The sequence below is a fragment of the Lolium rigidum genome, chromosome 6, assembly GCF_022539505.1.
Source record: "Lolium rigidum isolate FL_2022 chromosome 6, APGP_CSIRO_Lrig_0.1, whole genome shotgun sequence".
Lineage (NCBI taxonomy): Eukaryota > Viridiplantae > Streptophyta > Magnoliopsida > Poales > Poaceae > Lolium > Lolium rigidum.
In genome coordinates this window covers 174088752-174115150 of record NC_061513.1, presented here as the reverse complement: position 1 = coordinate 174115150, position 26399 = coordinate 174088752, and positions in this window count along the sequence as shown.

The window sequence follows — 26399 nt, the reverse complement described above, 5'->3', positions numbered from 1 at the left end:
TTGCTCCTTACCCACATAAGCTTTTTCCCCAAACTTTATAGATGAAAAGGTTGAACCCAAGGTTCCCATAGCTTTTTCAAGTTCACCAATCCTATTGATTTGATTATCATGGATCACACAAGTTCCTAGGACACTAATTCTTTCATCAATTCCTCCTAAGGATTTATCAAGTTCATCAGTTTTATCAAGTAACATTTCCAATTTAGTTTCAACACTTGGAAAAATTTTCTCTATGGTTTCCAATTTTTTCATGACATCTTCAAGAGAGGTTTCAATTTTAACTTCATTAACAGGTGGTGTTCCAAATAAACTCTCAATAATGCAACTAGCTTCTAAAGCGAGGAGCGCCTAGGAAGTTACCTCCTGCGAGACAATCAAGAACATACCTATTCCAGCTAGAGATACCAACATAAAAATTCCCGAGTAGGATAGTGGTGGAGTGTTTCTTAGTGCACCTATTATGAGCATCACTAATTCTATACCAAGCATCTTTTAAACATTCTCCCCTTGTTGCTTAAACGAACGAACTTCAACTTCAGGATTACTCATTTTAGCAGTAGTAAATAAAGCAAACTAGATAAAATAAATGCAAGTAACTAATTTTTTTGTGTTTTTGATATAGAGTGCAAGACAAGAAATAAAGTAAAGCTAGCAACTAATTTTTTTGTGTTTTGATATAATGCAGCAAACAAGTAAGTAAATAAAATAAAGCAAGACAAAAACAAAGTAAAGAGATTGGATTGTGGAGACTCCCCTTGCAGCGTGTCTTGATCTCCCCGGCAACGGCGCCAAAAAACAGTTGCTGGCGTGTAGTTGACGTGGGAGTTAGAAATCTTGGTGGTGTAACTTTTCTTCAGTTCCCCGGCAACGGCGCCAGAAAACAGTCTTGATACGCGTACAACACGCGTCCGTTGGGAACCCCAAGAGGAAGGTGTGATGCGTACAGCGGCAAGTTTTCCCTCGTAAAGAAACCAAGGTTTATCGAACCAGGAGGAGCCAAGAAGCACGTTGAAGGTTGATGGCGGCGGGATGTAGTGCGGCGCAACACCAGGGATTTCGGCGCCAACGTGGAACCCGCACAACACAACCAAAGTACTTTGCCCCAACGAAACAGTGAGGTTGTCAATCTCACCGGCTTGCTGTAACAAAGGATTAGATGTATAGTGTGGATGATGATTGTTTGCAGAAAACAAGTAAAGAACAAGTATTGCGTAGATTGTATTTCAGATGTAAAGAATGGACCGGGGTCCACAGTTCACTAGAGGTGTCTCTCCCATAAGATAAATAGCATGTTGGGTGAACAAATTACAGTCAGGCAATTGACAAATAAAGAGAGCATAATAATGCACATACATGATATGATGAATATTGTGAGATTTAATTGGGCATTACGACAAAGTACATAGACCGCTATCCAGCATGCATTTATGCCTAAAAAGTCCACCTTCAGGTTATCATCCGAACCCCTTCCAGTATTAAGTTGCAAAACAACAGACAATTGCATTAAGTATGATGCGTAATGTAATCAATAACTACATCCTCGGACATAGCATCAATGTTTTATCCCTAGTGGCAACAAGCACATCCACAACCTTAGAACTTTCTCATCACTCGTCCCGCATTTAATGGAGGCATGAACCCACTATCGAGCATAAATACTCCCTCTTGGAGTTAAGAGCAAAAACTTGGCCAGAGCCTCTACTAATAACGGAGAGCATGCAAGATCATAAACAACACATAGGTAATAGATTGATAATCAACATAACATAGTATTCTCTATCCATCGGATCCCGACAAACACAACATATAGAATTACGGATAGATAATCTTGATCATGTTAGGCAGCTCACAAGATCCGACAATGAAGCACATGAGGAGAAGACAACCATCTAGCTACTGCTATGGACCCATAGTCCAGGGGTGAACTACTCACTCATCACTCCGGAGGCGACCATGGCGGTGAAGAGTCCTCCGGGAGATGATTCCCCTCTCCGGCAGGGTGCCGGAGGTGATCTCCTGAATCCCCCGAGATGGGATTGGCGGCGGCGGCGTCTCTGGAAGGTTTTCCGTATCGTGGCTCTCGGTACTGGGGGTTTCGCGACGAAGGCTTTAAGTAGGCGGAAGGGCAACGCGGGGGGCCACACAAGGGCCCCACACGCCAGGGCCGCGCGGCCTAGGGCTAGGCCGCGCCGCCCTGTTGTGGCGGCGCCTCGTGACCCCACTTCCTTTCCCCCTCGGTCTTCTGGAAGCTTCGTGCAAAAATAGGACCCTGGGCGTTGATTTCGTCCAATCCCGAGAATATTTCCTTTGTAGGATTACTGAAACCAAAAACAGCAGAAAACAAAGAATCGGCTCTTCGGCATCTCGTTAATAGGTTAGTGCCGGAAAATGCATAAATACGACATATAATGTGTATAAAACATGTAGATATCATCAATAATGTGGCATGGAACATAAGAAATTATCGATACGTCGGAGACGTATCACCCTTCAAGACAAACTGCTAAATTCCTTGCAGAAAAGAGTAAATCTTACAAAATAAATGAATTACTGAAACACTGACAAATATGAGAAAATTTACTGAAAAACTTAAACTCAGCAAAGCTGAGATTAATTGAGAAAATGAATAACTGAGCAAATTATACTAATTAAATATTAATTGAATCATTCAAAAACTCAAGAAATTCAACACTAGATAGAGAGCTACCTCCAGGAGGCTTGCAACGACTGAAGTGGTGTCCTGACAGAGATGAGATGACCTGGAATGCAAACTGAGAGATTGAAACAATGAGAACTAAAGAACATAAAACTGAAACTATTGAGCAAATATGAACTGACAAAATTAAAATGAGAAAAAAACTGACAAACTTAAACTGAGAAATTAAATATGAGAAAATGTAAAATATTTAATAACTGAGCAAATTATACTGAGCAAATATTTTTTAAAAACTCACAAACTTATACTGAGCAAATATGAAACCGGGAGAAATATAAACTGAGACAAATTGAGAAACTATAAGTGAAGAAATCAAAATGTGAGAACTCAGAGACTAAACTAAAAAACTTTAACTGAACAATCTAAGAATCTCATATAATTAAAACTCAGAGACTAAGTAAAACTAAGAAAACTAAAAAACTGAGGAAAGATGAAACTAATCAAATTTACTTACTGAAATATTTAAACTGAGCAAAGCTGTGATTAATTGAGAAAATGAATAACTGAGCAACTTATACTGATTAAATATTAACTGAAATTGATAGACTTGGATGCAATATCCGTGAAGAAGCTCGATTTGTCAACAAGTTGTTTTTGACAAAGTTCAAAGAGTTGACTACGATAAGATCAGATCTTCCGTAGCGATGCTTATAGTCTATGTGGATTATTCTAGTAATCACTACATATTTCTTTTATGAGATATGTTAGTAGGATGACAGAAATATATTCCTTAAGTGTGTATTAAGGATGTATACTAGATACAACCAAGAGTTTTGCTGGTCCGTGGAATACTAGATAGGTATACAAACTTCAATTGGATGAAGTGATTATCACGGAGTTGGAATCTAGTATACATCCTATCTTGGATTTCATGGCAATTAGCCATTTTAACGGAGTCAGGGCCCATCATAGCTTCTTCGTATTTAGTTGGTTTATTATTGTTTAAAATCAATCCTTTGTCTAAGAATCATTTATTTGATCAAAAATTAAACCATACCTACAAGGTTCAATAGGTACTTTGATCTCCAGACTATAACACTTTGTAGACATGGGAGCCATGATCGTCGTAGCCGCTTGCGGAACTGTTTCCGATGCTGCGCTACTCTGATCGTCATGCTCAGGTTCATAGACCTCATCAAGTTCCATTGTCCTCCCACTGAAATACTTCGCTAGAAACAATTTCTTGGAAATAAGTAAGAAACATCGACAAACACTTTTGTCTTTGACTCCACAGTGGAAAGAATCCCGAAGTAATTCTCTGGGATAACCAACAAAGACATTCATCTGATTTTGGTTGTGTAAACTCATTTACTTATGCTACGCATACCAAAATTTAAGAAAGGACTATTAGGGTTTATACCCATGCCATAACTCGTATGGTGTCATTTCAACGGATTATGATGATGCTCTATTTAGTGTAAAAGCGGTAGTCTCTAAAACATAATCCACAAAAATATAATGGCATCATTTTATTTTATCTCATCATTAACCCAACAAGGTTTGGATACGTCTCGTATGGTGTCATTTCAACAAGATTGATTCTTCTTTGTCTCCGGCAAACTCTTGCTGTCCCGGAGCATTGCTGTCTCCGACAGCCTCCTGCTGGTCAGGAGCGTTGCTGTCTCCGGGTGCCTCAACCTGCATGGGACCAGCTCCGTCCTGAGGAGGGGCGGTTCCTGCGGTATGGGCGAGGAAGTGCACGAAGTGATACCTTTGCTTCTCTAACACCTGGGAGACCCATGCGGATCTGCATTGGTCTTCCACCGTAATTTCCTGCTCAGGGGCGGATTGGGTGGGCTTTGAATTTTCCAAATCTAAGGCGGAATCTTCCTTAGGAAGTTCCTGCATCTCAGATCGGATCTTCGTGAATGCATCCTGCTCAGCGGCGGTCGCGTCTGCGTGACTTACCAGTGCGTTCCCGTCGGAATCGACGGTCTCGCCGATGAAGATGTGGATGCCGCCGATTGGGACGATGGAGAGCTTGATGGGGTCGGTCTTAGCTGGAATCCAGCACTCGTCTATAGGGACGATCGAAAAGTTCCCGGCGTAAAGAACACGCCCCACAGCGATGGATTCGTCGTAGCTTACCATGGCGGAACCCTCCCGGTTCCGGCCTCCAGACGCCGCTGGCCCCACGGTGGACGCCAACTGTCGTTGCCTATTCGACGGTGCCTCGGAGGAGGGATCCTCACGAGGCGGAGAAGAAGTAGTGGACATTGGGTGGAGTGTCCTCGGGACGGTGGTACGCGAGTTACCCAGCTTCGGACCACCTGCACGATGACAAGGCCTACTGCTGCTTGTCTGGAATTATCTGGGCGCTTTCGCGTTGTTACAATGAGTTGTGGTTGTCCCTCTAGGGCTCCCAGGATCCGGCTTATAAAGGCGCCCGGATCTAGGGTTTACACGGAGAGTCCTAGCCGGAATACAAGATGCCTAACTACGGAATATACATTGCCGTGCACGTCAAGGATCCACCTTTCCTTACTTATCGTAGTGGATCCGGATACTTCATGGGCCTTCACGGATCCGACTTCTGAGTAGGTCGGTTAAGATCCGGCTTTTGTTCCTGGGCTGGACTTCATCCATCTTCTATCAACAGCAACTGGGCCGCCCGATGGGCCGTATGCCACCATCACCATTTGTGGGCTAACCGGGCTTGCCGGATCTAGACCATGTCGTTGATATACCCATAAAGTATACCCACAACAGGGCCGCTATCGGCGCCGCCGGTGGATGCTCTAAGCATTGTGTTTGACGCTTATGCGAGCGGCGCCACACTTCACTATGCGGCATCCATGTGAGCGATGCCATACATCGTGCCTTCGTGGCTCACATCTGCCAATGTGGCAGCAATAATGTGGCAGCAATGTGTAGCGCTGCTCGCATGGTCATCACACATCGTCTTACGTGTGTCGCGTCCGAGCCCCACCCCGACCCAACTCTTCTCTCTTTTCTTTCTTCCCTCACCTGACCCGGTGGCAACACCTCTCTCCTTTCTCAAATTCCTCTCACGTGGATTTCTAAAGATCTATCTGTGGATTGCGTTCCCAACCCATCCCTTAAGGTACTCTCCTCCAATCCCCTTCTTTTCATCCAAGATTTTCATGGATTTCGTTAGATCTAGACGTGAAACCCTAGATTTTGGTTGATTTGTTTTGTGATAGATAGTCTGATTTCTCAACCCTAGTTTTCATGTACTTGTTATGTACCACATGTATGGTGATAGAAATGCCTCATATTTGCTTAGAAATGCCTAATCTAAAATATGTATCATATCTATGGTGATAGTATGATATAGCTTAATGTGTATTTGTCTACAAAATGTAGGATGGTGTGTCTTCTCGATGATTACTATGACACTAACCACCAGGCCTATCATCAGACGGAGCTAGGAAAGGTAGTATTTTTTTTGTTAACACTACTTGTTTTGTTTCATTGGATATGGCATAATAGTATGTGCATTGTATGTGCTTGCAGGTTCTTGAGCTCTTGAAGATTCGTTTTCACGGGAAAAGTACTGGCATGCCGTATGATGAGCGGTACACGGAGCCCATCGAGACTCTTGGTCTCCTCCCGTCCATCTCACTTGTAAGCCATTCGACGCCAACTCAACGCTGCGGCAATCACCGCACTTGTCGACCGGTGGAGGTCTGAGACACACATGTTCCACTTGAGGGTCGGCGAGATGACCCCTACTCTCTAGGATGTTTCCATGATCCTTGGACTTCCTATCAAGGGCGAACCACTGTATATGAACACAAGTTCCAATGGGTGGCGCGAGCAAATGGATGCGCTTATTGGTATGACTCATGTAGAGCCCGAAGACAAGGCTAAGAGAGTTTCCCTAAGCGCAACTTACAAGTGGATTGTGCAAAACTTCGCGCGCTACCCCGCTGAGGCGGACGAGGACACTATCAAGGTGTACATCAAAGTGTACGTGTGGTATCTCATATCTGGGACTCTATTTGCTTACGGCGGTGGGAAGATGGCTTAGTGGATGTGGCTCAAGGCGTTGACAGTCTTGGAGCAGAAGGAAACTGGGGAACCACGTCACTTGCCTACTTGTATCGGCAGGTGATGATTTGCTATCTTTATTATTTTTGTAGATTAGGACTCTAGACAAATTTGTAACCTAACCTTGTTTATGTGCAGTTAGACAAGTTTGGAAACTGCATTTTATCTCTATAGAAAACTTTTGGATGAAAGAAACTAAATCACCATTCCTGTCTCGCTCACCGTCTATTCTGGTGGTGATCACCAATTTCTACTACTCCAAAAAGACCCCACAGGAACTGAACTAAGGTTGGCATCAAAATCTGAAGCGAGACACGCGAGAAACCAAGACGAAATAAGTTATCAGTCAGTACTCAGTAGGAAATCAATAGAGTGCTCATGCATTGCGGAGGATCTCCGCTTCGATCTTCCCCGCGACGACCGGCGCCACCGGCGCCGTGGTGACCGTGACCGCCGCCTCCCCACCGTTTCGCGCCATGGTGGCCGCCAGGACGGGCACGCCGTGCCGGTGGAACACCTCGAGCACGCGCGTGAGCGCGCCCGGCCTCGCCGCGCGCAGCCGGACGGCGAAGGACGACGTCTCCCCGAACGCGACGATCTCCGCGGCGCCGTCGCGCGCGCCGCTCCGCCTTGGCCGCACCGCCCTGCGCGCCTCGAGCTCGGCGGCCGTGTCCTGGAGCGCCCTGACGTACGCGATGGCCTCGTCGAGCATGTCCGCCCTGGTCACCTGCGCCAGGATTAATTTTGCGGCATGAGCTCGACGCGTCGATCAACACAGAAACGAACGCCGAGAACTAACTAAAGAATAATCGGCAAGAACGCGAAGGAACGAACGACGAACCCGGTGGGGGAGGTAGGGGAGCAGCGCGCCCAGCTCGTCGTAGAGCGCGGACATGGTCCGCCGGCGTGCGCGCTCCGTGCGAGTCGACGCGCTCTCACGAGCCACCTCCACCGTCGTCGTCCCCGGCGAGCTGTTGGTGGTTGCCAGAGCCAGCGCCAGTGAGTGCTTCTCCTCAGCCATGGTGGGGATCAGATGATCGATCTCCTCCTAGGAGAGCAACCGATGCGAAAGTTCTCTGCTTTTGTGACTTGCGAAGTTGTGAGCCGTGTGCTTGTGTTGCGCAAGTAAATTGGTGTTGGGGCAGCACATGTGGGGACGGCGAGGTGTCAGCTTTGATTTGGTGGTGTCTGCTCAGGGATGGAAACAGAGCTGGGTAGGTACGTTCACGGCAGGGGCAAAGGGCGACCAGAAATGTATTGCCTGTTTGTTTCCAGTCAGGATGAGAAGAAAAACTGCCAAGACCCGATGACCATCGTCTCTGTTCTTGGTGGGGGAAAATAATCACCATGCATGTACGGGGAAGAGATCATCTTCACTGTCAAGGTATCAGTATACAGCTAGCCAAAGTACTCGAGTATCAAAATTCATTTTCAGTTCTTGTGGAAGTATGCACATATCTTCAGTTTTGCTAAACTGTAATGCCGGGACAAACAACATTTTTAACTCTTTTGGATTTTTTCGATAAAGGGAATATATTAATATCGAGAGATACCAATTACACCCAGCCTCTGCAACAACGCACCACCCTAATGGCACTACGGATGCACACAACCAAAAAAAAAAAAAAACGAAAAGGAAACTAAGAAACAAAAGTCCCGCTACAGTATCACGGACCTAACAATAGCAATACATCCACCACCATGACAACACCTGAATTGCAGACTCTCCAAAAACGACGCCTCCAAGAAGGGAACAAGTTGCTCCAACACCGTCGTCGCCCGATCAAAGATCTTAGGTTTTCACCCCGAAGATAGTCCACACTCTCAAAACAATGCCTCCACCAAGGTCACCGCCAGGCACAACCAGCTAAGGCCGGACCTTGGATTTTCACCCCGAAAGGTAGGACTCGCGCTTCACATGTGTTGTCGCCCCCACTTTCATACCGCCGCCGTGAAGCCCGGACACCAAGCAAGCCCCTCAACAGCGCGGAGACTTGAACCTCCCTTAGCTAGTCCTCCCTCCGGCCTTCATGAAATTCTCTTCTTCCGACTTTCATCATGGATCCATAGTCACTTGATGTCGCCACGAAAAAGAGCTTCGCGCCGCTCCCTCCGTAACCAAACGGTCGGAATAAACGCACGGGTGCGCACGACCGAATACCTCCGATCCAAGCAAACTCCGTGCAAAGCACCGTTACATTCGCCGGCGGAGCCTTCCGGAACTCAACCCTCCGGCCGGATCACGAGTCCAGGCCTCCGGTAGGTCCTCCTCTTCACGCAAGAGAGGCCCTAGGACCGCCGCCTTTATTCAGGCCGGACCCCCACGTCGGCGACCATCCCGGGCTGGCCAACCCAACCCTCCACCGGCGACACCATCGCCGGCTTCCATGCACCTCCATCTCACCGCCGGCTGGCGATGATAGATCAAAAAATCCACCACCACCAACCGCAGGCCGACCCTCTCCGGCGAAGAAGAGGCCACCTCCTTCGTGAAACCCAAGGCTGCTGCCCCGGGCGCCCTCCTGTCGCGGAAGATGCCCGAGATCGCCTCCACGCACCAACGAGAGGCGGGGGTGGGTGGCATGGCGCAGACCGAGGGTCTGGCCGCCGCCCACCACCAACCTCTGCCGGAGTGCTGCGGGAAGCCGACGAGAAGAGGGAGACCGCAGCGCCGCCCATCCCACCCGCGCCGACCGGTCCGCCAGGGGACAGCCGACGAGAAGAGGGAGACCGCAGCGCCGCCCATCCCACCTGCGCCGACCGGTCCGCCAGGGGACAGCCGACGGGAGGAGGGCTGCCGCCGCCGTCGCCCATCCCACGTGCGTCTGCACCGCCAAGCATCGAGGAGGTGGGGATCCGGCCGCCGATCTGCACGCGGCGACGAGGAAGGGCCCCCGCCGCCGCCACGCCCCGAGGGACTTTGCCCCCGGCGGCGCTACCGGCGGCGGCGGAGGGCGGGGTGCGGGAGGGTTAGGGTTGGGGGCGGAGGGTTGGGGGCGGAACCTGGTCTTCCTATATGGATTGGAGGAATAAGTTAACCTTTACTCCGTTTAAGTTTTCCACAAATGTCATATTACAAACACAATGACTTCATGAATTACTCTTGTATACCTCTACTATTGGAGTTAAGAAAGGTTAGACTCCTTGGGATTTACTACATATGTATTATGTATAAGCTCGACTTGACCGTTGATGATTATAATAAAATATGGAAACAGAACATACAACTAAAAGGAAAATAAAAATTATGTGGTATCAATAAAAATGAGTAATCATTACAAAGTTAATAAACATAAGGCATTACGCCCAGCTTTAAGAGGTGATGAGGAAAACAACAACAAAAACCAGAAACATTATAGGGTAAATGTAACACAAAGCCAGCAAAAGCCTAGGTCTTCAGACGCGAAAACATTCGTTGATTAAGGTAGAGGAAGCGAAGTGGCGGAGGTGGACACCATACCATTGGAAGAGCATGACTTCATCTACTTCAAACACGGACGAACTGCATCACGACGCAACCCTTCCATCGCCGAAGAGGACCCCTGCCCTCTCGCCCAGGTTCGAGGGCATCGTACCATCCGACGATAGAGCGCTCACCCTAGAGCTTGAATTGAAGCTGAAAGCCGGACCACCAAAGAAGAAGAGATTCTGAGCTCGCCCCGCCGGGGAACACCACCATTCCGAAAGCCACTCTGTCGCAACCCAAGGACCGCAATGCAACCACCATTTGACATGGACCAAAGGCTCCCAAGGCAGCGCCTTCAAGAAGGAAGCGGTGCCGAGGCGTCGGTGTTGCCCTGTCTGGCTAACCAGACCGAAGATTTTCACCTAGGTCCAATAATGGTGGAGGAGCACCATCCTCAATGATGCCTCCAACAAGGAAATTTGGTGCTCAAGAGCGTCGATGTCACCAACAACATCAGGCAAGGCTTTTACCCGAATAGCGACCACCGTCCAAGGGACTACGCCAATATATGGGAAGGAGCACGAGGACTCCAGCACCATTAATGCCTCCCACGTAGGCCATCTTGTTGCCGCACAGTCGAGACAACCGACCAGCACCGCACGATGGTACTCGCCGCCAGGCGCCGCTGCGTCCACCAACCGGAGCCGCACGCAGCAGGCCAGTCCCGCTACCACACGAGCGCACCTTCAACACCCAGAACCATCGTCACCAACCCTCCACACCACGACGAAGTTCTTCCCGCACGGATCCACGCAAACCGGAGAGGTCTATGCCCAAGAACAGGTCAAAGGTCTGCCATGGAAGTCGATCGACCCCTAGTCAGATCTAGCCTCAGATTGACCGACGGTCATATCTAGCAGTGTGCCAGCGACCAAGCATAGGCCAACGAGTGGACAATCCTTACAAAGTAGAACCATGCAAATTGCAGTACAAAGTGTTGTCTTATGTCCAAGACAAACAAACACTTACTCTCTATTGGACTAGTCACAATGCATAGTATCATATAGAAGTATCATGTGTATGATACTACTATATGTTATTATGTCCACAATGCATGGTATCATATGCTAGTATCATAATCTTTTTATATTAATTGATTTGTAGAATCTCAATGCAAATATATGTATAAGATTTGTTTGGCATTAAATTTTCTAGTAATATGTGCTATGATACGGTATCTACCTATGATACTACTACCATCTTTATCTTCTTTAATTGCACTGCCACATCAGCTTTCTGCATGCATGTGATGCATGATACTACCTATGATACTCCTATTGTGGGTAGTCTTATGAATTTGCTTGTTCGAAATGGTCGGTGGCTTAAGTAGTTTCTAATTTGTATCCGTCGTGTAGTGTTGTAATACTTTTGGCAATTGTCTACATGGCACCGACGTAAGTTCAAAATTCTTATTAGGATGTGCATGCTTGCCATTATTTGATTACATCGACTATGTAGAAATAACAAGATTTTTTAATGGTAAGGATTTTTCTCTTGTGCATATCATCTATGTGCTTATATATTTGCTCTATTCATGGCCTTCTCTATAACTGTGGAGAATCGAGATTGTCCACGCAACTGTTTGCATGCGACGCCATATGTGATTGAGGAATCGGTTCCCGTACGATTGAAAGCGTGGTAGACGTCAGATGTGCAAGTTTGCTGATTTGAAGATTATTAATAACCGATTGTCAAAAAAAAAAGATTATTAATAACCGTCGCATGCATGCTGCCCATCCCACCGGGAGTTTCCAAATGAAAACCAGTTAACCAATCTGGCTTTGACTTCTTCCGCCAACCACTCCTTATTCCTGATTTTTAGGAAACTGACAGACTTTAGGAAACGAATTACTCACTTATCTCGGTAACCTTATAAGCATTTGACTACTACTATCTCGGTAACCTTATAAAGGACGCTTTTTTTTTTTTTGAGAAACACAGTACAACGCAGACGCTCACATACACGCGCATACACTCACCCCTATGAACGCACACACGCTTTGTTTCCAAGGTTGTTCTACTTTGCATCGTACGAACAGAAGTTCGTGTAGAAACACAACAATTATTTTTTGTTTCCGACTCTAGTTTAATATGATTATTTAAACTTTGCTTCCTATGCAACCAAAGTTAGCTTCAATCGCATGAAAGTATTGCTTCCATAAACCAGAGTCTACCAATTACAGAAATATTCATATACTTTGCTTTATTCTAAAACACATTTTATTTCAAAAATATTTATTTGCTTCCTTCTGAAGCACATCTTGCTTCCAAAAACTTGCTTCAAGTGAATGAGCCGTGCTTCAGCTTAAACTGAATACATCTTTCAGAAGCATCATAACAATGCTTCCATTGAGTATAAACAATTGCTTCCAAGTCGCTTCCATCTAAATTGGTTTTTTTTGGCATGTAGAACAATATGGCAATCAACATAGATAATTCATACTTATTCAAACAAATTGGACAATGTTCATAAACAATTAAAATTTTGCTCCTATCGAATAGAGAACCCGCTTCCATGAAGAAATTAGGAGCAATATGGATTTTCCATTGTTCCTGCTATTCACTCCATACCAAGGTTTAAAATAGCGTGCTAAATAAAATAGCGGTAGCCTCATTCGATCGCTATGGACGCTATATCGTGCTAATAGCGTGCTATATTTCAAATAGAGTTTTGAAAATAAATACCAAATATAGCCTAAAAATAAATGATTTCGCTAAAAAGGTTGGATATATAGTCAAAAAATGACTGAATCACATATACATAACGACAAATAAAATAGATCTCCAATTTTTTAGAAGGGTAACATCAACATTTCACAGGGCAACAACATATTATAAATTATTTATTAAGAATCATCAACATTAGCGATATTATCTTTTGATTTAGAATAGGAACCAACAGATTGTAGTTCATCGCCATGAAAAAGTGAAATCAACTTAGCTTGAAAAAATAGCATGCTAATGCTATGAATTTTTAGCGCGATATAGCATGCTATTTCGCAAATAACGCCATAACAAGCAAAATTATAAAAATTTAGCGTGAACCCTCCAAATATGTTATAGCGTGCTATTAGTGGAGAAATAGCGTGCTATTTTAAACCTTGCTCCATACATAGAGGATTACATTTGACAGAATAAAACTTGCCCGCATCAGCTATGTTGACGTAATAGCCGCTCATCATCCTCACGGTGAATGAAGCTATGCTTCTGCTTAGCATAAATGAAGCTTTTGTTTGTCAAGAACTTGCTGCAAGGTGAATGAAGATTTGCTTCAGCTTAGCATATGTGTCTATGGTATATACTTCTACTGTATAGCGTGGCCATCGTATCGGAACCACCTGCCGTGGCCATCGTCAATCAGGGCCGCGACGACGACTCCCCGCGACTAAACGATATGCGTGTTATGCATATGTGGGTTCTGGTGGAGCAACATGCTGCATGTCGGATGGAGGGTGCGGCTCGTTGGGAGAACAATGGCGGCGTGGGGAGGAAACCATGGTCTGCTCGCTGGTGGAGAAACAATATGGGGAAGAAGCAACGTGGCTGGAAGCTATAATCTCGCGCATGTAGGCAAGAGTAGCATTAGCGGAACTGTTTCTTCTTTCTTTATTGAACGCGGGCAGAAATCTGGTGAGAGCCGTGAGATGGTATGCAGGTCAATGACCACCGATCGGTCCGATGAATCGCCTTCCATCGGGCTGCGATGTGGAGTGTTTACCCTGAGTTTAAGCCGTGGCCGATTATATTTAATAGTTGGCTGACGCAAGAAGTAAATGATTTTACCCCTCTAGGGCGTGTTTGGTTGCCTGCATCAGATTCCTGCACCACTGACGCAGCGGAAAGGAGTCCCCTGCGCGTCGGAGACGGGCCATGGGCCATAAAAGCCACGTTGTTTGGTCGCCTGTATAGAGTATTTTGGGCCCCGTGGAGATTTGACCTCTGCCCGTTTGGTAGGTCGGTTTTCAGGCCTTGTAGCAGCCCAGAACGGTGCCCCTGTTGTTTGGTTGCAACCCAGAATCTGCTTCTGCTTAAAGATTACCCGAGATCAATAGCGCAAGTAAGAACATAATCACAGTTCAGGCAAACTTAGCACTGATCATAGTTCAAACATGGTCATAGTTCACGACACAGGATGATCATAGTTCACGACACACCATAGACGATCATAGTTCAACAGACGACGGGAACATGGTAGCAGCGAGGCAGAACCACGTAAGCTTCAGACATGACTTTCAAAGACGACACACCTGGTGGCATCGCCATGGTAACCGCACCTGGTCATCACCTTAGTGCAGGTGTAGTCGAAGATGACCACACTGTAGTCGAAGGAGGACACCCTCTTGAAGATGAGGAACTGGCCTACCTGCAGCTGATGAGCGATGGCAAAGGCCGCCCACCCCTGGTCAATGTATATGTCATCGCCTTCTCTCGCCGTAGTCATCCTCCAGTTGTAGCCAGTGTTGGTCTTCAGGATGATGTTCGAAGGGATTTCTTCGAACCACCTGACGAAATCTTGAGGGATCCGGAGCCGGCTGAAGGTGGGCTTGAAGACGATGCGCATGAACTGGTCCGGCCCTACGTCCGGCTGGTAGTGCCCGACGTTAGCCGCCCCTTCGCTTCTTGGAGCGTCCCTCCTCTGGGGTCTCAGGTGACCCAAGCTTGAGCTTCTCAGTCTGCCACAAGAACACATGCCATTAGAGATGTGCCTGCTCACAAGTATATAGATGAAACCGAACATTGAAAACATGTGATGCCTCATACATTGGATCACACGGCAGCTCAAGTGACTGCCCTCAAACTAAGTCTAGTGTGCAAGAAATCACACCCATACGACTAAGTTTGAGGGCAGCACCTTGCCTTCCAGTGTGCCATAGTTGAATCATTGACCAATGCACTAGACAAACCAAAACGATGCCTCATATGTAGGATCACACGGCAGGCAAAGGGACTGTCCCCAAACTAAGTCTAGTGTGCCAGTAATATGGCACACATGACTAAGTTTGAGGGCAGCACCCTGCCTTCCGTTGTGCCATAGTTGAATCATTGGCTAATGCACTAGACAAACAAAATGAGGCCCCATAAATTGGATCACACTACTGTCAAAGGGATATGGCGCACACGACTAAGTTTGAGGGCAGCACCCTGCCTTCTGTTGTGCCATAGTTAAATCATTGGCCATTGCACAACTGAAGAAGTACAAACATGCAAAGCAAGGCAGCATAGGCCTCATACAATGAGCACATATGAAGGAGATGTTTGATCAAAACCAATGGCATGGTGATGTTCAGTCATGCCATAGGTTCTGATCAATCATCTCCTCATACTATGATACCTGGTTACAATCATCGGCCTAGTTCAATCAGAAACAACACAACGTAGAACAAACTAGTGTGACTCCTTCCGCACAACTATCTGAACATGCTAAACCCCAGCACAAAAAACCCTTCCCCTCTTTGCATGCACAGTAAGATCTGGCAGTTTGAGCAATCCACAATCCGATCTAGGAAGGATATACCGCAATCCGATATTAGAGTAATAGATCTAAGCAAATCCACACCGTGAAAAGCAAGAACTGGACAAGAACAGTAAGAAATGGGGACGAGCACCTTGCAAACATCAATCCGAACGCTATCCTAATGGAAACCCTAGCAGATCTAATGTGCATGTCATCGCAAATGACCGAGATTGGCATGTTCTGGCACAATGAGTACCAAGGTGAGAAGGAGAGGTCGTTACTGCCATTGTTCCGGCCGAGGACGAGCTCGAGGTCGCGGACGACCTCGAGATGCTGATGAAGACTGCGGAGCAGGTTACGGCCGATGTCGCGGTGCTGCTCACCGATGTCTCCTCCTCCGGTACCGGTGCTCCTCCGTGCAGCAGTGCGGCGGATTGGTCGTTGATGACCCACAAGTATAGGGGGTGTATCGTAGTATCTTCGATAAGTAAGAATGTCGATCCCAACGAGGAGCAGAAGGTGTTGACAAGCAGTTTCGATGAAGGATTCACTGTAAATGCTCACGGACAAGTATTCGTGGGGTTTTGATGTAACGGATGAATAAAGTACGAGTAAGTAAAGTGCGAGAGTAATAATTGCAGCGAGTGGCCAAATCCTTTTTAGCACAAAGGACAAGCCGGTTTGTTTACTTATAATGACCAAACGTTCTCGAGGACACACGGGATTTTAGTCTAGTGCTTTCGCTACATACGGCTAATTAATCTTCATTGTTTTGATAAGTGTTGTGTGGGTGAACCTATGCTAATGTACCGCCCTTCCTAGGACTAATACATACTTGTGATTATACCCCTTGCAAGCATCCGCAACTACAAGAAAGTAATTAAGATAAATCTAACCACGACCTTTAAACTCCGAGATCCCGCTATCCCTCCTGCATCGATATACCAACGGAGGCTCAGGTTTCTGTCACTCCGGCAACCCCGTAATTGGCAAACGAGTACAAGATGCATTCCCCTAGGCCCATAAAGGTGAAGTGTCGTGTAGTCGACGTTCACACGACACCACTAGAAGAATAACACCACAACTTAAATATCATAACATTGAATATTACTCAACCATACTTCACTACTAACATTTAGACTTCACCCATGTCCTCAAGAACTAAACGAACTACTCACGAGACATCATATGGAACATGATCAGAGGTGATATGATGATGAATAACAATCTGAACATAAACCTTGGTTCAACGGTTTCACTCAATAGCATCAATAACAAGTAGAAATCAACACCGGAGAGTTTCCCCTATCAAACAATCAAGATCAAACCCAAATTGTTACAGACGGTGACGAGGTGCAGCGGTGGAGATGGCGGTGATGATGATGAAGATGATGATGATGGTGATGGAGATGATGTCCAGCTCGATGACGGTGACGATGGCGTCGATTTCCCCCTCCGGGAGGGAATTTCCCCGGCGGATCTCAGCTTGCCGGAGAGCTCTTTTCTCTCTGGTGTTCTCCGCCCCGCAGGCGGCCGTGGCTCTTCGCGACGTACCCCCGGAGCTTAGGTTTTCGGGACGAAGGCGTACGCGAAAAAGGAGGCGAGAGGGGGCTGTGGGCCCCCTCCTCACGGGCGGCGCGGCCAGGCCTTGGGCCGCGCCGGCCTATGGGGTGGGCCCACCTCGGGTCCCCTCTTCTCCCCCTTCCGGCTCCCTTCGTCATCCGGAAAAATAGGATTTTTCATATAATTTCCGTCAACCGTTGATCTTCCGAAATATTGCATTCCGACGGTGCTTTTTCCAGCAGTAATCTCGGCTCCGGTGCGCGATCCTCCAATAATCATGAAACATGCAAAATAGATGAAATAACATAAGTATCATGTCCAAATATGAAATATATCAATGAATAACAGCAAATTATGATATAAAATAGTGATGCAAATTGGACGTATCAACTCCCCCCAAGCTTAGACTTCGCTTGTCCCCAAGCGAAGCTGAACTCAGTAAACAGGATCACATGTTTATGGAGTGAAGAGTCGATAAATCAAATACGGACAAGAAGCATCATATTCATTCACACAAGACATTCTAGTAAACAACTTCCTCATATAATTCAACTTGAAACAAGTATAAGGTAATCACAAATAAAGGCGCATAAGAAATCATAGTTGGTGATGGCAAACTTTGTTCTTGGTCGTAGAACAAGCTACCGCATTATACTTATCTATTGAGCAGCGCTCTCATGTTAAAGTTTATATGGCTCATCTCATGTACTCAATCATAATGATCATTGATAACTTTCAAAGCTTTATTCATTCAGATAAAACTTGTACTAAACAAGGAAGAGTAAAAGACATGATGAAGCAAATCACAATATAATAGTTTGATCACAACAACTCAAATGCTTGCTTGAGATGGAGGGAAATAGGTGTACTGACTCAACATAAAGTAAAAGACAGGCCCTTCGCAGAGGGAAGCAGTGGATTAAATCATGTGCTAGAGCTTTTTCAGTTTTGAAATCATATAAAGAGAATAAAAGTAATATTTTAAGAGGTGTTTGTTGTTGTCAACGAATGGTAGCGGGTACTCTAACCCCCTTGCCAAACAGACCTCCAAAGAGCGGCTCCCATGAAGGATGTTATCTCTACCAGCAAGGTAGATCATCCCTCTTCTCTTTTGTTTACACATGTATTTTAGTTTATTTAAGGATGACACTCCCCCAACCTTTGCTTACACAAGCCATGGCTAACCGAATCCTCGGGTGCCTTCCAACAATCTCATACCATGGAGGAGTGTCTATTGCAAAATTAAGTTGCTTACCGATGAATCGCAGCAAAACATGTGAAGAGAATTATTAATGAAAGTTGATTAATTGGGGTGGGAACCCCGTTGCCGCCTCTTTTTGCAAAATTATAGGATAAGTGGATGAAGCCACTAGTCCATTAGTGGAAGCTGCCTAACAAGACTCGAAAGATAAAACACCACATACTTCCTCATGAGCTATAAAACATTGACACAAATAAGAAGTAAGAAATTTTGAATTGTTTAAAGGTAGCACATGAAGTATTTACTTGGAATGGCAGGAAATACCATGCAAGTAGGTAGATATGGTGGACACAAATGGCATAGGTTTGGGTTCAGGTTTGGATGCACGAGAAGCATTCCCTCTCAAGCATGTGTCTTTGGCTAGCAAGGTTAATTAGCAAGCATAAGAGTTGAGGAAACAAGCAAATATACATGTGATAGACATAATCATGTATCTTTCTTGTAAGCACAAACAATTTTAACTTTAGAATAATAAGCTATGAGCTAACAAGAAAGGAAGACCATGAAACAACTATATGTATTTCTCTTTTCTACTTAAACCTCAAGGTGTTGTTGCTATTGACCAATGCTAAGTTTGCCAAAACCAAATAGATTTACTCAATGCTCCCAAAGTGGTACCAATACTAAAATCAAGATCAATCATATAATAGAAATTGCAAACTAAAATAAGGTGTGCAATATGTAAATGATAAGACTTCTCATTAATATTTCATAATGATAACTCACACCAAGGGATACATAGACAACCAACTAAAGGAGAGATACTTCCACACTGCAACCCATCTTATATGATAACTTCCCTACTCATGATATGACACTACTTGATAGTAAAAAGTAAAAAGGTAGTGATGATGTGATACCGCGGCACTCCCCCAAGCTTGGAACAAACCAAGGGGATGCCAATACCGATGATGAATTACTCCTTTGGCGATGGCGGTGATGAATTCCCGACAAGCTTTTCCACAAGCTCCTGAAGTTCATCAATCTTGTACATGAGGTTGCGGATCATCTCTGAATTGTGCTCGACGCGATTAAGAAGTATGTCCAACGGCGAGTCCCAATTCTTGGAGTTATTTCCCACCCTTCAGCCTTCGAGGCTTCGTCCTTCCTGCGGTGTTAGAACGATCTATATCCCAATTGCTAGGCAATGCTGCCTTGGGAGTCCTTTCAATTTGATTATTGTAGATTAGATTGCGGAAGGGATGGTAAGTGCCCGAAGAAGATGTCTTTGGAGCTAGGTAATGACGTGGAACTCCTCCTCCGGTGCTAATCCGTGCACTCTTCTTGGCGTTGAACGGGTTTGACACCACTCCGATGCTTGCAATGGTGGTGCGCGGGCGTACTCGCGGAACTTCTTCGACTTCCTCTTCATCCTCCTTGACTTCTTCCTTCAACTCGGGGTCTTGGATACCTTCCTCCGAAGGCTCCTTGTCCTTGTTGTTGGAGACCATGGTGCTCCTAGATTGAAAATAGATCCTGGCAGAAACAGCTCGAAACAAAACACGTCGAGAAAACGATATACGGACCTCCAGGGGTCCGGGGGATTATATAGCAGGAATTTTTACAACAAACGGAAAGTACCAGGTCGAACCAGTGTCGGAAAGAGGCGACGAGGCGGCCAGCTCATAGGGCGGCGCGGCCAGGCTGGGCCCCGCGCCGGCCTATGGGGGTACGCCCTCCTGCGTCTCCTCCACTCCGTTTCGATCTCGTAATTTTTCATATTTTCCAAAAACAGTAAAAACATTGTTCGGAAAGTAAATCGCGAACTTTTTATTACCTCGTACTCGTTACCTATTCAAAGTCGAGTTCGGCGGACTCGTCAATTTGACCTTTGATGAAAGCCTCCGTGTTTCCACTCGAATAACAAAGCAACATCTACATTATAAGAATCACCCGAGATATAATGCTTGAGTCTTTGTCCATTCACCACTTGCGTGGCATTGCCTTGGAGAGAACTAATTTTAATTGCTCCCGATCGATACACCTCCTCAACAACATATGGTCCTTCCCATTTCGAGAGTAATTTCCCCGCAAAGAATCCGAGACGAGACCGATACAATAGGACTTTATCCCCAATATTAAACTCTCTTTTGATAATCCTTCTATCATGCCATTTCTTAACTTTCTCTTTAAAGAGTTTAGCATTTTCATAAGCTTCACTTCTCCATTCATCTAGAGAACTTAATTGCAGCAACCTCTTATTACCGGCTAGTTTAGGATCTTTATTTAGTTCTCTAACAGCCTATAAGCTTTGTGCTCTAGTTCTAAAGGTAAATGACAAGCTTTTCCATAAACCATTTTATAAGGTGACATTCCCATGGGATTTTTATAAGCAGTTCTATAAGCCCATAGTGCTTCCTTCAATTTACTAGCCCAATTCTTTCTAGTTTTATTAACAGTCTTTTGCAAGATAGATTTAATTTCTCTATTTGATAGTTCTACTTGCCCACTAGTTTGAGGATGATAAGCGGAAGCAATTCTATGATTAATACCATATTTAGCAAGAGTTTTTCTAAAACCACCATGAATAAAATGAGAACCTCCATCTGTCATAATATATCTAGGAACTCCAAATCTAGGAAAAATAATGTCTAAAAGCATTCTTAAAGAGGTCTCACCATCAAGCACTTTTTGTAGGTATGGCTTCCACCCATTTAGTAACATAATCAACAACAACAACTATATGAGTGTTACCTTCGAAGAGGGAAAAGGTCCCATGAAGTCAAATCCCCAACAATCAAACGGTTCAATAACAAGAGTATAATTCATAGGCATTTCATTGAGTCGGGAGATATTACCAACCCTTTGACATTCATCACAAGATAAAATAAACTTCCTTGCATCTTTGAAGAGAGTTGGCCAATAAAAACCTGATTGTAGAACCTTTTGCGCGGTTCTATCTCCGGCGTGATGTCCTCCATAAGCACTACCATGACATTTACTCAATATCTCTTGTTGTTCATATTCGGGAACACACCTTCGCAGAATACCATCCACTCCTTCTTTATATAAGTGTGGATCATCCCAAAAATAATGCCTCAAGTCATAAAAGAATTTCCTCCTTTGCTGAGCTGAAAAGGTTGGAGGCAAGTACTTGGAAACAATAAAGTTAGCATAATCAGCATACCAAGGACTGTCTCGCGAGCTCACCTTTATTACAGCCAATTGTTCATTTGGAAAACTATCATTAACAGAACAGGATCATAAGCAATATTTTCCAATCTAGACAAATTATCAGCAACAGGATTATAAGCACCTTTCCTATCTACAATATGTAAATCAAATTCTTGCAAAAGAAGTACCCATCTAATAAGCCTCGGCTTAGCATCTTTCTTTGTCATAAGGTATCTAATTGCAGCATGATCAGTATGAATTGTAACTTTTGAATCAACGATATAAGATCTAAACTTATCACAAGCAAAGACTACAGCTAACAATTCTTTTTCAGTAGTAGCATAATTTCTTTGAGCAGCATCAAGAGTTTTACTAGCATAATGAATAACATTCAGTTTTTTATCTACTCGCTGTCCAAGAACAGAGCCTACAAGAAAATCACTAGCATCACACATAATTTCAAATGGTAAGTTCCAATCAGGAGGTTCAACTATAGGGGCAAGCTTGTTAAGGCTTTCTTTAGAGTTTCAAAAGCTTCCTTACAATCATCATCAAAAACAAAAGGTACATCTTTTTGGAGAAGATTAGTAAGAGGCTTTGAAATCTTAGAAAAATCTTTAATAAATCTCCTATAAAACCCAAGCATGACCAAGAACACTACGAATACCTTTAACATCCCTAGGATAGGGCATCTTCTCAATTGCTTCAACTTTAGCTCTATCAACTTCAATACCTCTCTCGGAAATTTTATGTCCCAATACAATTCCTTCATTAACCATAAAGTGGCATTTCTCCCAATTAAGAACAAGGTTAGTTTCTTCACATCTCTCGCAAAACTTTATCAAGGTTTCGCAGGCAATTATCAAAAGAATTTCCATAGACGGAAAAATCGTCCATGAATACCTCTACAATACTCTCACAAAAGCCATGAAAAATAGCAGACATGCATCTTTGAAAAGTAGCAGGAGCATTACATAAACCAAAAGGCATACGCCTATAAGCATAAGTTCCATAAGGACAAGTGAAAGTGGTTTTCTCTTGATCTTTAGTTTTAACAACGAATTTGTGAAAACCCGTAATAACCATCAAGAAAGCAAAAATGAGTATTTTTAGATAACCTTTCTAACATTTGATCAATAAATGGTAAAGGGTAATGATCTTTCTTAGTAACCTTATTAACTTTTCGATAATCAATGCACATTCTATACCCTACAACTACTCTTTGAGGGATGAGCTCATCATTATCATTAGGCACAACGAGTCATTCCTCCTTTCTTAGGAACACAATGCACATGACTAACTCATCTACTATCAGCAATAGGATATATAATACCAGCTTCAAGGAGTCTTAATACCTCATTTCTTACCACATCCTTCATCTTAGGAATTAGACGACGCCGAGGTTCAACAACAGAGCTTCGCATCATCTTCCATATTAATGGCGTGTTGGCAAATAGAGGGAGAAATCCCCTTCAAGTCATCAAGAGTGTAGCCAATAGCACCTCGGTGTTTCTTCAATATTTCCAATAACCTTTCTTCCTCAATATCTGAAAGCTTAGAACTAATAATAACAGGATATATTTTCTTATCATCAATATGAGCATATTTAAGATTATCAGGCAATGGTTTTAAATCAAAGACAGGATCTTCCTTTGGTGGTGGTGTTGTACCCAAGTCTTCCACCGGTAAATCATGCTTAAGAATAGGTTGACGAAGGAAAATTTCATCAAGCTCGTCTCTTTCTTCCCTAAAAACTTCACTATCACTATTCTCCAAATGTTGCTGCAAAGGATTACTAGGAGCAAGAGCAATAGATGCACACTGTTCAACTTTAAAATCACTATTAGGTGAATCAATTTTATAAGGAGTTTTGGTAAATTTAGAGAAGTTAAACTCATAAGATTCACCAGCAAATTTAGTCATAATTTTCTCTTTCTTGCAATCTATAATAGCTCCACAAGTATTTAGAAAAGGTCTACCAAAAATAATAGGACAATATTTACTAGCAGCAGAACCAAGTACCAAGAAGTCAGCAGGATATTTAATCTTACCACATAGAACTTCCACATCTCGAACAATACCAATTGGAGAGATAGTTTCTCTATTAGCCAGCCGAATAACCACATCAATATCTTCAAGTTCACAAGAACCAATTTCGTGCATAATCTCCGTGTAAAGCTCATAAGGAATATCACTAATACTTGCACCAATATCACATAAACCATAATAACAATGATCACCAATTCTAACAGATAGCATAGGAACACTAGCTTTCCTAGACTTATTAGGATGCGAAACAATATTAGAGGCATCTTCACAGAAAATAATATGACCATCCTCCACATTTTCAGTCACAAGATCTTTAACAATTGCAACAACGAGGTTCAACTTTTATTTGTTCTTCGGGTTCTATAGGTTTCTTTTCACTTTTATGAACCGCACTATTTATAACAGAGTACTCCTTCATTTTAGCAGGAAAAGGAGTTTTTTCAATATAAGCTTCGTGAATAACATGATCAACAGCTTCAACTACAACACATTTATTTATAGATGAATCAATTTTATCTTTATACGGTTCATGATACTTATCAAAGTTCTTCTTAGGCAATTCATAATGAGAAGCAAAAGCTTTATAAAGATTTGCAGACAACTTGAGAATCAAGACCATAAGTAGCACTCATATTACGAAATTTATCGGTATCCATAAAAGCTTCAATGCATTTATAATCATAATTTATACCCGATTCTCTATCCTTGTCGTTCTCCCATCCTTCGATATTTTCTTGGATCCGATTAAGAAGGTCCCTTTTAAACTCTTCCTTGTTGCGTGTAAATGATCCAGTAACAAGAAGTATCCAGCAAGGTCTTATCTTGAAAAGAAAGTCTTGCATAGAAATTATCAATAATAATATTACCAGGAAGCTCATGAATGGGGCATTTGAGCATTAAAGACTTCAATCTCCCCCATGCTTGGGCAATACTCTCTCCTTCATGAGGCCAAAAATTATATATGCGATTCCGATCTTTGTGAATCTCACTTGGAGGATAGAACTTAGAATAAAACCGGGGCACAATATCATTCCATTCAAGAGAATCCCCATTATCCAAGAATTTATACCAATGCGCCGCTTTACCGGACAGACGATACGGAGAATAGTTTCTTCCTCACTTCATCCATAGCAATACCTGCACACTTGAATAAACCGCATAATTCATGTAAGAACAATGAATGATCTCCAGGGTGGACAGCTCCATCCCCCGTATAACGGTTACCCACTACACGTTCAATAATTTTCATAGGTATTTTGTATGGTATTTCTTCCTTACTCGGCGCCTCATCCACTACCTTTGCAGTAGTAGTAGATTTCCCAAATAAACACTCAAGAGAAGATCTCTCCATAATGAATTATAGCAAGCAAGTGCGAAATAAAATCAGCACAAACAAGTAGAAATTTCCCTTACCAATTCCACTTACCAATAGCGCTTCACTCCCGGCAACGGCGCCGTGAAAATAGTCTTGATGACCCACAAGTATAGGGGGTGTATCGTAGTATCTTCGATAAGTAAGAATGTCGATCCCAACGAGGAGCAGAAGGTGTTGACAAGCAGTTTCGATGAAGGATTCACCGTAAATGCTCACGAGACAAGTATTCGTGGGGTTTTGATGTAACAGATGAATAAAGTACGAGTAAGTAAAGTGCGAGAGTAATAATTGCAGCGAGTGGCCAAATCCTTTTTAGCACAAAGGACAAGCCGGTTTGTTTACTTATAATGACCAAACGTTCTCGAGGACACACGGGATTTTAGTCTAGTGCTTTCGCTACATACGGCTAATTAATCTTCATTGTTTTGATAAGTGTTGTGTGGGTGAACCTATGCTAATGCACCGCCCTTCCTAGGACTAATACATACTTGTGATTATAACCCTTGCAAGCATCCGCAACTACAAGAAAGTAATTAAGATAAATCTAACCACAACCTTAAACTCCGAGATCCTCGCTATCCCTCCCGCATCGATATACCAACGGGGGCTCAGGTTTCCGGCAACCCCGCAATTGGCAAACGAGTACAAGATGCATTCCCCTAGGCCCATAAAGGTGAAGTGTCGTGTAGTCGATGTTCACACGACACCACTAGAAGAATAACACCACAACTTAAATATCATAACATTGAATATTACTCAACCATACTTCACTACTAACATTTAGACTTCACCCATGTCCTCAAGAACTAAACGAACTACTCACGAGACATCATATGGAACATGATCAGAGGTGATATGATGATGAATAACAATCTGAACATAAACCTTGGTTCAACGGTTTCACTCAATAGCATCAATAACAAGTAGAAATCAACACCGAGAGAGTTTCCCCTATCAAACAATCAAGATCAAACCCAAATTGTTACAGCGGTGACGAGGTGCAGCGGTGGAGATGGCGGTGATGATGATGAAGATGATGATGATGGTGACGGAGATGCTGTCCAGCTCGATGACGGTGACGATAGCGTCGATTTCCCCCTCCGGGAGGGAATTTCCCCGGCGGATCTCAGCCTGCCGGAGAGCTCTTTTCTCTCTGGTGTTCTCCACCCCGCAGAGGCGGCTGTGGCTCTTCGCGACGTACCCCTGGAGCTTAGGTTTTCGGGACGAAGGCGTACGCGAAGAAAAGGAGGCGAGAGGGGGCTGTGGGCCCCCTCCTCACAGGGCGGCGCAGCCAGGCCTTGGGCCGCGCCGGCCTATGGGGTGGGCCCACCTCGGGTCCCCTCTTCTCCCCCTTCCGGCTCCCTTCGTCATCCGGAAAAATAGGAT